The sequence below is a fragment of the Furipterus horrens genome, unplaced genomic scaffold (genome assembly GCF_987537825.1).
Source record: "Furipterus horrens unplaced genomic scaffold, mFurHor1.1.pri manual_scaffold_18, whole genome shotgun sequence".
Classification (NCBI taxonomy): Eukaryota; Metazoa; Chordata; class Mammalia; order Chiroptera; family Furipteridae; genus Furipterus; species Furipterus horrens.
Window position 1 is genome coordinate 1062712 of NW_028327188.1, and position 9893 is coordinate 1072604.

The window sequence follows — 9893 nt, forward strand, 5'->3', positions numbered from 1 at the left end:
ACGAGGTTCTGGCCTTCCTGGAGCATTCCGTCCTGGGAAGCTGGTGTTCGTGGCGTTCTAAGAGCGATGCTGTTGTTGGTGACATTGTACTCAGACAGAAGAGTACTGGAAGCAGAATTGGTTATGCCCGACTCCTCAGCAGTCTGACGTGCAATTTCACTCGCTTTGCCTACCTTCACAACTTCCTGCAGTTCTGCATCTGAAATCTGAGGGGCAGGAAGTACTAGTTTACTTCTCTTTTTAGTAAATTTAGAAACACCACTAGTTTGAAGAATAGCTGATGGTAAACCCGATCTTTCTTTCCTTTTCAAACGCTGCTTGTCTTTTTTCCGATCTCGTCCTTCTTTCTCAGACCTTAGCTCGCCATCAAGATCCTGTCGTCTTAACTTCCTGGAATCTGCATCAAGAGCCTGGTAGTTCTCCTCAGACGTATCATAGAAACCAAGAGCAGGCTTTTTTTCAAATGGGATTTCAGCATTATAATCAACCCCTCTCTTCTTTCTTCTTTTCTTCTGAATTTCGATGCCAGCTGCCCAAAGTTCTCTTCTCTTTTGGAGGGCAGCAAGACGCCTTGCCTCCTCCAACTGTTTCTCTCTCGCTTTCCTCTTGGCCTTCTTTCCCTGAGTATTAGCTAGCCGGGCTCTAGCTTCAGAAAGCATCTCAAGTTCATCCTCATCCATATCCATTGGATCAGGACGTGCTGGCTTTGTTTCTGGATTGGAAGCTATTTCTCCAGGTTTAAGTTTCCGTGGATCGTCTGTTTCCTCTTCGTTGTCTCTTTGGGATGCTTTATCCAGAAGACATTCATAGTGTTCTAAGCACTGGGCAGCTGTCCTTCCAATGATTGGAGCAATGGTCCGCCACTGCGTTGACATTAACTTGGCCAAATGCAAGAGTTTTTCCTCTTCTTCTCTGGACCATTCTGTTTTCTTGAGGCTTGGATCCAGCCACTCCCACCATCTGGCTTTGCACTGCTTTGCCGATTTCCTAGGCAGCAATGAAGCAACCCTAGACCACTGATTTTTCCCATATTTCATAACAGCTGCTTTCAGAATTTCATCCTCGGTATTCCTCCACATGCCCCCCTTAGTCACAATTCGAGGCATTTTGGCGGCGCGGTGTCTCGGCAAGTGGCCGAGAGGAGCTTCAGAAAAATAGCAACGGCGCTCGCTCCGCCTGCAGGACCGAGAGCCGCCACTTCCTCCGGGCACGACGTTCTGCTATAGCAGCTTTGTTCTAAGCTCACCTTCTCTCGGTAGCTAAGCCTGGGCACCTGGGAGTGGTGTGTGTCACCTTGTGGCTTCTCGGGTTTGATTGACATCAAGCTTGAGGCTTACCCTGCCCACGCTCACCCCACCCACGCTTTTAAGATCCCAGCTGCTCCCCGGAGAGTCTCATTTGCACTGAAGTGAGAGCACAAGTTAAGGAGGCTTCATGACTTCATTACCTTGGAGTCAAGTTCTCTTCATCCTACTCAAGCATCCTTGGGCCCCTCTCAAGCGATTCTTTTCAGTACTCCTCCATCCTTCCCTTCCCTACCCACCTCCTGCCTCCAGACCCTCGGTGCGTACGGTGTAGGCGCACAGGTGCGGTATCCTGGCGCAGCCTCCGCTTGTACTCCATCCAGGGCTTCAGCAGGTTGCTGGGTTTTCAGCCAGCTCATTGCTGCTACCTGCTGGGTGTTCCTGGTGAGCACCCGCATCTTCCCTGTCCATCTCCCGGTGATGGGCACCTGACTCTCCTCCTGCAACTGTGCCCCCTAAAAGAGAGCTTCGAGCTGCTTGTGCTGCCCCTCGGAATGTGAGATGTAAGAAGAGAGGGGGTGGTCGGTGTAGACAAGCCAGCCCTCAGCTCAAACCCTGAAGGACACGTAGGGCCGAGAGGGCCCCAGAATGGCTTGCCAGGGCTTGGGCTGATAGAGAAGGCCGCCTCCCACACCAGGGCTCCAGGCGGCCGGGGTATGCCGTGCCCGGTGGCAATGGGGGCACGGGCCCCTCTGCAGGTTCCCTCATAATCTGCCTCCTCAAAAGGAAGGAGGTCTCAGCCCTGGCTGCTGTGGCTCAGTGGATTGAGCATCAGCCTGGAGACCTAACTGTCGCTGGTTTGATTCCCAGCCAGAGCACGTTACTAGGTTGCACATCAGGTCCCCGGTTGGGGGCGCGTGAGAGGCAACCACACAGTGATGTTTCTCTCCCTTTCTCCTTTCCCCTCTCTCTAAAAATAAATACATACATACATACATACATACATACATACATACATACAAACAATTGTAAAAAAAAACAGTGCTATCTTCAAAAAAAAAGAAAAAAAGAAAAGAGGCAGCAGCTTTTATGGCGGAGGTGCCACACACACCCTAGGCTCAGTTGGAAGTTGCTCTGTCCAGCAGAGGCTTCGCGACCATGGCGGAAGAAACTTTTTACCCAGGACACTTTGTTATGTCTAGGAGAAAGAAGGTGACTGCCTCTCTAGTGCAGACCAGCCCCTAAACCTTCATCCCTTGTGCCTTTTCTTGAGGAGGATGCATACGAGAGATACAAGGCTAAAACTCATAAATCGTCAATAGCCATTAGGCATTTGACAGGAACAGATTACGCATACCAGTACAGGGGCCACAGTGACCAGTCTGTGTCAGGGTCCATAAAACATCTTGGCGCCACACTGGAACTAAGGGCGAGGTTTCATACACTCCTTGCTAGAGACTATTTATGTTCCATTAATGATAAAGAAAGCAAAGCAAGCTCTAAAACATGAGTACAATACGCATTCTTTAATCCAATTCCCATGACAACCCTCTGAGTGGCTGTCAGTCATGTTCCACACACAGCCTTATGTTGAGACTTAGAGACAAGCACGGCCGGGACGCCGGTGGCTCGTCATGCTCAGACAGCGGCTACAGTTCCTTAAACCACGAGGAGAGGTTGCCCACAAGCTTTGTTTTTTTTTTTTTTTTTTCAATTTTATCTTTCGTTTTTATTCAAGAGTATACTCACAGGCAGCACTTTCAAATTACGCTTTAAAAATAAAGGCCAAAACCAAAAAGAATCTGCAAATATGACAGTGCTTAAAGAATGATTGTCATCATAATTTACACTCTAAAATGTCCTGTGGAGTTAAATACTTTATACATAGATTGTGTAAGAGCGATGTCATTTAAAATAAACAACAAAAGAACCCACAGGTCACGGGTGAATTTGTCGTTGAGGATAAACATCAGTTTCAGCCTTCCAGAGTATGAAAACCAGCAACTAATTCATCCTGTGACAGAATACAAACTGTGCTTCACATTTTGGACTTTAAAGTTTCTTTCTGCAGCAGCAAATCAGCATATCTTTGCTGAAGTCCCTTTTCTCTTTCCTGTTGTCGCTGAACATCTTCTTTAAGACACCCCAGCCTCCAGAGAATAGCAGAATCCTCATGTTTCCTGAGTTCTTCAAACGTGTGTACCTCTAAGTAAGCCTGCTCAATTTGATCCCATAAGTCATTCACCTGTTTCATGAGCCCCATAGCATGGGACTGGTAACCCCCGAGCAAAATTTCTATCTTCTTTTCCATCTTTGCAGCTCTCTTGGCTTCTGTCATCATGTGACCTCTGTTAATCTCGAGCCTCTTTTCCAGTGACTCGATTCTGTCCTTTTTGCCTGCTAGGTTGGCCCGTGTGTAGCGGCTCTGTCCAGGGAGATACAAAACTTGACTATAGCATTCTTCCCACACCTGGTTATAAGCTTCGCTTGAGAGTTCTCCATGACTCATACCTTGTTTTACCACTTCCATCTCCCGTACCAGAACATCCTGGGCCTTTTTCATCTCTTCTTTAGAGAACTTTTCGTAAGGGCTGTGTTCCAGATAGGAAACGTGCTCTGAATTATTGGTAGCAAACCCTACCGTTTTTCCTTTTTTATTTCCAGATGGTTCATAAGGGTGATGTAGAAGGTCATAATGAAGCAATGCGATCGTTTCTTTTTTGATTAGTTCTTCGCTTTTCTGTAAATCTGTTAAAGGCGGTTCTACATTTAAGGCTCTTAGAATAGTTTCGTTTACTTCTGATGGTCTTGGAAGATCTTTCTGGCCAGCTTTGTGCGTTCGTTTCATTTGCTTCACACGCTTTGCGTCTCGCATGGCCTGCTTTCGTGCAGCCACATCAGCAGCATCTTCAATGTATGTGCCATCTATTTCTCGGTCTTCCAACTCTTTCTCAGCATTTTCTGGTAGAACAATTTCAAAGTCATTCTTGGAGGCAGGAAGGCCCATCAACCCTATACGGAGGTGTTCACGAGACTCTCTTTCCATCTGCCTCACATAAGAGGGATCACGGTAGTCTGCCATTCCATCCTCAGGATCAGTGTTCAACTTGTCTCGAAGAGGAGTTCTGCCTGGGGTGGAGTTAACTGGTTTGGGAGTTGCCCCACTCCAGGGAGTCAGCCCTTCAGATCCATGAGAAGGAGTCCCGAGTGGGATAGAAAGAACTGTGTTTGGAGTCTGTACAGCCTGCCACTGTGGAGTCACACCCGAGAAGTCACTCTCATGCGAGGGTGTGTTAAGTCCACCTTTTAATGGCGTATCCACAGTGGTCAGGGCCACGAGGTTCTGGCCTTCCTGGAGCATTCCGTCCTGGGAAGCTGGTGTTCGTGGCGTTCTAAGAGCGATGCTGTTGTTGGTGACATTGTACTCAGACAGAAGAGTACTGGAAGCAGAATTGGTTATGCCCGACTCCTCAGCAGTCTGACGTGCAATTTCACTCGCTTTGCCTACCTTCACAACTTCCTGCAGTTCTGCATCTGAAATCTGAGGGGCAGGAAGTACTAGTTTACTTCTCTTTTTAGTAAATTTAGAAACACCACTAGTTTGAAGAATAGCTGATGGTAAACCCGATCTTTCTTTCCTTTTCAAACGCTGCTTGTCTTTTTTCCGATCTCGTCCTTCTTTCTCAGACCTTAGCTCGCCATCAAGATCCTGTCGTCTTAACTTCCTGGAATCTGCATCAAGAGCCTGGTAGTTCTCCTCAGACGTATCATAGAAACCAAGAGCAGGCTTTTTTTCAAATGGGATTTCAGCATTATAATCAACCCCTCTCTTCTTTCTTCTTTTCTTCTGAATTTCGATGCCAGCTGCCCAAAGTTCTCTTCTCTTTTGGAGGGCAGCAAGACGCCTTGCCTCCTCCAACTGTTTCTCTCTCGCTTTCCTCTTGGCCTTCTTTCCCTGAGTATTAGCCAGCCGGGCTCTAGCTTCAGAAAGCATCTCAAGTTCATCCTCATCCATATCCATTGGATCAGGACGTGCTGGCTTTGTTTCTGGATTGGAAGCTATTTCTCCAGGTTTAAGTTTCCGTGGATCGTCTGTTTCCTCTTCGTTGTCTCTTTGGGATGCTTTATCCAGAAGACATTCATAGTGTTCTAAGCACTGGGCAGCTGTCCTTCCAATGATTGGAGCAATGGTCCGCCACTGCGTTGACATTAACTTGGCCAAATGCAAGAGTTTTTCCTCTTCTTCTCTGGACCATTCTGTTTTCTTGAGGCTTGGATCCAGCCACTCCCACCATCTGGCTTTGCACTGCTTTGCCGATTTCCTAGGCAGCAATGAAGCAACCCTAGACCACTGATTTTTCCCATATTTCATAACAGCTGCTTTCAGAATTTCATCCTCGGTATTCCTCCACATGCCCCCCTTAGTCACAATTCGAGGCATTTTGGCGGCGCGGTGTCTCGGCAAGTGGCCGAGAGGAGCTTCAGAAAAATAGCAACGGCGCTCGCTCCGCCTGCAGGACCGAGAGCCGCCACTTCCTCCGGGCACGACGTTCTGCTATAGCAGCTTTGTTCTAAGCTCACCTTCTCTCGGTAGCTAAGCCTGGGCACCTGGGAGTGGTGTGTGTCACCTTGTGGCTTCTCGGGTTTGATTGACATCAAGCTTGAGGCTTACCCCGCCCACGCTCACCCCACCCACGCTTTTAAGATCCCAGCTGCTCCCCGGAGAGTCTCATTTGCACTGAAGTGAGAGCACAAGTTAAGGAGGCTTCATGACTTCATTACCTTGGAGTCAAGTTCTCTTCATCCTACTCAAGCATCCTTGGGCCCCTCTCAAGCGATTCTTTTCAGTACTCCTCCATCCTTCCCTTCCCTACCCACCTCCTGCCTCCAGACCCTCGGTGCGTACGGTGTAGGCGCACAGGTGCGGTATCCTGGCGCAGCCTCCGCTTGTACTCCATCCAGGGCTTCAGCAGGTTGCTGGGTTTTCAGCCAGCTCATTGCTGCTACCTGCTGGGTGTTCCTGGTGAGCACCCGCATCTTCCCTGTCCATCTCCCGGTGATGGGCACCTGACTCTCCTCCTGCAACTGTGCCCCCTAAAAGAGAGCTTCGAGCTGCTTGTGCTGCCCCTCGGAATGTGAGATGTAAGAAGAGAGGGGGTGGTCGGTGTAGACAAGCCAGCCCTCAGCTCAAACCCTGAAGGACACGTAGGGCCGAGAGGGCCCCAGAATGGCTTGCCAGGGCTTGGGCTGATAGAGAAGGCCGCCTCCCACACCAGGGCTCCAGGCGGCCGGGGTATGCCGTGCCCGGTGGCAATGGGGGCACGGGCCCCTCTGCAGGTTCCCTCATAATCTGCCTCCTCAAAAGGAAGGAGGTCTCAGCCCTGGCTGCTGTGGCTCAGTGGATTGAGCATCAGCCTGGAGACCTAACTGTCGCTGGTTTGATTCCCAGCCAGAGCACGTTACCAGGTTGCACATCAGGTCCCCGGTTGGGGGCGCGTGAGACGCAACCACACAGTGATGTTTCTCTCCCTTTCTCCTTTCCCCTCTCTCTAAAAATAAATAAATACATACATACATACATACATACATACATACATACATACAAACAATTGTAAAAAAAAACAGTGCTATCTTCAAAAAAAAAGAAAAAAAGAAAAGAGGCAGCAGCTTTTATGGCGGAGGTGCCACACACACCCTAGGCTCAGTTGGAAGTTGCTCTGTCCAGCAGAGGCTTCGCGACCATGGCGGAAGAAACTTTTTACCCAGGACACTTTGTTATGTCTAGGAGAAAGAAGGTGACTGCCTCTCTAGTGCAGACCAGCCCCTAAACCTTCATCCCTTGTGCCTTTTCTTGAGGAGGATGCATACGAGAGATACAAGGCTAAAACTCATAAATCGTCAATAGCCATTAGGCATTTGACAGGAACAGATTACGCATACCAGTACAGGGGCCACAGTGACCAGTCTGTGTCAGGGTCCATAAAACATCTTGGCGCCACACTGGAACTAAGGGCGAGGTTTCATACACTCCTTGCTAGAGACTATTTATGTTCCATTAATGATAAAGAAAGCAAAGCAAGCTCTAAAACATGAGTACAATACGCATTCTTTAATCCAATTCCCATGACAACCCTCTGAGTGGCTGTCAGTCATGTTCCACACACAGCCTTATGTTGAGACTTAGAGACAAGCACGGCCGGGACGCCGGTGGCTCGTCATGCTCAGACAGCGGCTACAGTTCCTTAAACCACGAGGAGAGGTTGCCCACAAGCTTTGTTTTTTTTTTTTTTTTTTTCAATTTTATCTTTCGTTTTTATTCAAGAGTATACTCACAGGCAGCACTTTCAAATTACGCTTTAAAAATAAAGGCCAAAACCAAAAAGAATCTGCAAATATGACAGTGCTTAAAGAATGATTGTCATCATAATTTACACTCTAAAATGTCCTGTGGAGTTAAATACTTTATACATAGATTGTGTAAGAGCGATGTCATTTAAAATAAACAACAAAAGAACCCACAGGTCACGGGTGAATTTGTCGTTGAGGATAAACATCAGTTTCAGCCTTCCAGAGTATGAAAACCAGCAACTAATTCATCCTGTGACAGAATACAAACTGTGCTTCACATTTTGGACTTTAAAGTTTCTTTCTGCAGCAGCAAATCAGCATATCTTTGCTGAAGTCCCTTTTCTCTTTCCTGTTGTCGCTGAACATCTTCTTTAAGACACCCCAGCCTCCAGAGAATAGCAGAATCCTCATGTTTCCTGAGTTCTTCAAACGTGTGTACCTCTAAGTAAGCCTGCTCAATTTGATCCCATAAGTCATTCACCTGTTTCATGAGCCCCATAGCATGGGACTGGTAACCCCCGAGCAAAATTTCTATCTTCTTTTCCATCTTTGCAGCTCTCTTGGCTTCTGTCATCATGTGACCTCTGTTAATCTCGAGCCTCTTTTCCAGTGACTCGATTCTGTCCTTTTTGCCTGCTAGGTTGGCCCGTGTGTAGCGGCTCTGTCCAGGGAGATACAAAACTTGACTATAGCATTCTTCCCACACCTGGTTATAAGCTTCGCTTGAGAGTTCTCCATGACTCATACCTTGTTTTACCACTTCCATCTCCCGTACCAGAACATCCTGGGCCTTTTTCATCTCTTCTTTAGAGAACTTTTCGTAAGGGCTGTGTTCCAGATAGGAAACGTGCTCTGAATTATTGGTAGCAAACCCTACCGTTTTTCCTTTTTTATTTCCAGATGGTTCATAAGGGTGATGTAGAAGGTCATAATGAAGCAATGCGATCGTTTCTTTTTTGATTAGTTCTTCGCTTTTCTGTAAATCTGTTAAAGGCGGTTCTACATTTAAGGCTCTTAGAATAGTTTCGTTTACTTCTGATGGTCTTGGAAGATCTTTCTGGCCAGCTTTGTGCGTTCGTTTCATTTGCTTCACACGCTTTGCGTCTCGCATGGCCTGCTTTCGTGCAGCCACATCAGCAGCATCTTCAATGTATGTGCCATCTATTTCTCGGTCTTCCAACTCTTTCTCAGCATTTTCTGGTAGAACAATTTCAAAGTCATTCTTGGAGGCAGGAAGGCCCATCAACCCTATACGGAGGTGTTCACGAGACTCTCTTTCCATCTGCCTCACATAAGAGGGATCACGGTAGTCTGCCATTCCATCCTCAGGATCAGTGTTCAACTTGTCTCGAAGAGGAGTTCTGCCTGCGGTGGAGTTAACTGGTTTGGGAGTTGCCCCACTCCAGGGAGTCAGCCCTTCAGATCCATGAGAAGGAGTCCCGAGTGGGATAGAAAGAACTGTGTTTGGAGTCTGTACAGCCTGCCACTGTGGAGTCACACCCGAGAAGTCACTCTCATGCGAGGGTGTGTTAAGTCCACCTTTTAATGGCGTATCCACAGTGGTCAGGGCCACGAGGTTCTGGCCTTCCTGGAGCATTCCGTCCTGGGAAGCTGGTGTTCGTGGCGTTCTAAGAGCTATGCTGTTGTTGGTGACATTGTACTCAGACAGAAGAGTACTGGAAGCAGAATTGGTTATGCCCGACTCCTCAGCAGTCTGACGTGCAATTTCACTCGCTTTGCCTACCTTCACAACTTCCTGCAGTTCTGCATCTGAAATCTGAGGGGCAGGAAGTACTAGTTTACTTCTCTTTTTAGTAAATTTAGAAACACCACTAGTTTGAAGAATAGCTGATGGTAAACCCGATCTTTCTTTCCTTTTCAAACGCTGCTTGTCTTTTTTCCGATCTCGTCCTTCTTTCTCAGACCTTAGCTCGCCATCAAGATCCTGTCGTCTTAACTTCCTGGAATCTGCATCAAGAGCCTGGTAGTTCTCCTCAGACGTATCATAGAAACCAAGAGCAGGCTTTTTTTCAAATGGGATTTCAGCATTATAATCAACCCCTCTCTTCTTTCTTCTTTTCTTCTGAATTTCGATGCCAGCTGCCCAAAGTTCTCTTCTCTTTTGGAGGGCAGCAAGACGCCTTGCCTCCTCCAACTGTTTCTCTCTCGCTTTCCTCTTGGCCTTCTTTCCCTGAGTATTAGCCAGCCGGGCTCTAGCTTCAGAAAGCATCTCAAGTTCATCCTCATCCATATCCATTGGATCAGGACGTGCTGGCTTTGTTTCTGGATTGGAAGCTATTT